The sequence below is a fragment of the Rutidosis leptorrhynchoides genome, chromosome 11, assembly GCF_046630445.1.
Source record: "Rutidosis leptorrhynchoides isolate AG116_Rl617_1_P2 chromosome 11, CSIRO_AGI_Rlap_v1, whole genome shotgun sequence".
NCBI classification, from domain to species: Eukaryota; Viridiplantae; Streptophyta; class Magnoliopsida; order Asterales; family Asteraceae; genus Rutidosis; species Rutidosis leptorrhynchoides.
The window spans coordinates 45145097-45146228 of NC_092343.1; the positions used below are offsets into that span (position 1 = coordinate 45145097).

At 38.6% G+C, this 1132-nt stretch overlaps 1 non-coding gene across 1 annotated transcript; it reads right to left on the reverse strand.

The window, feature by feature from the left end:
- Positions 1 to 733: 733 nt before the first annotated feature.
- On the reverse strand, positions 734 to 840 carry LOC139879215 (small nucleolar RNA R71). The gene has a single exon (XR_011770069.1). It is a non-coding gene; the product is annotated as a small nucleolar RNA R71 (small nucleolar RNA).
- Between the last annotated feature and the right edge of the window lie 292 nt (positions 841 to 1132).

The following is a 1132-nucleotide window of genomic DNA, read 5'->3' on the forward strand; positions in this document are numbered from 1 at the left end:
ATTGATTGGATAACTTATTATAATTTTTCTTTCCTTTTAAAAACTAATAGGATATTCAGTGAATGCACCGAGCAAGACGTTCACCACCTTTTGTACGTTCACCACCTGTAACTAGATCAAGACATTTAGCAAATATTGTCGCCGTTGATTTTTCTTTAGAATCGTCATCTAGTCGAACAAGAACTCCAACTCAAATTTCCGATAATCCATCTTTTGAACCCGACTTCACAATTAAGAACCCGGAGCATATTCAAGGACAATTCCAAGATCTTGAACCACTAATTATTCCTCCTGAGCCACAAACCATTAAATCAGAATCCTCTAGTGATTCGTATTCAACAAATTCAATTATGGAAGTAACGAAACCTCTAAGTATGGAAGATCGAATGAGAGCCACACGCACGGGCCAAGGTCACGCCATTATTAAGCCAGAAGTTAATGCGCCAGATTATGAAATCAAAGGACAAATTCTACACATGGTAACTAACCAATGCCAATTCAGTGGTGCACCGAATGAAGATCCTAACGAACACCTTCGTACGTTTAAAAGAATTTGTACACTATTCAAAATCCGAGAAGTGGAAGATGAGCAGATCTATCTCATGTTGTTTCCTTGGACTTTAAAAGGAGAAGCCAAAGATTGGTTAGAATCGTTACCTGAAGGGGCGATTGACACATGGGATGCTTAGTTGAAAATTTTCTTCAAAGATTCTTTCCGGCATCTAAAGACGTGAGACTTCAAGGAGAAATTGTTACGTTCACACAAAAGCCAAATGAAACATTATATGAGGCGTGGACAAGATTCGGAAGGATGTTGAGAGGATGTCCTCAACACGGTTTAGACACTTATCAAATAGTACAAATATTCTACCAAGGTGTCAACGTTGCTACACGAAAAGACATCGACATAACAGCTGGTGGTTCCATTATGAAGAAAACCGCAACTGAAGCTTACAAAATTATTGATAACACAGCCTCCCACTCGCATGAGTGGCACCAAGAAAAAGATATTTTTCGTTCATCTAAAGTGGCTAGAGCCGATTCTAGCCATGACTTTGATTCCGTTTCAGCAAAAATAGATGCTTTCGAAAGACGAATGGAAAAGATGAATAAAGATATTCACGCAATACGA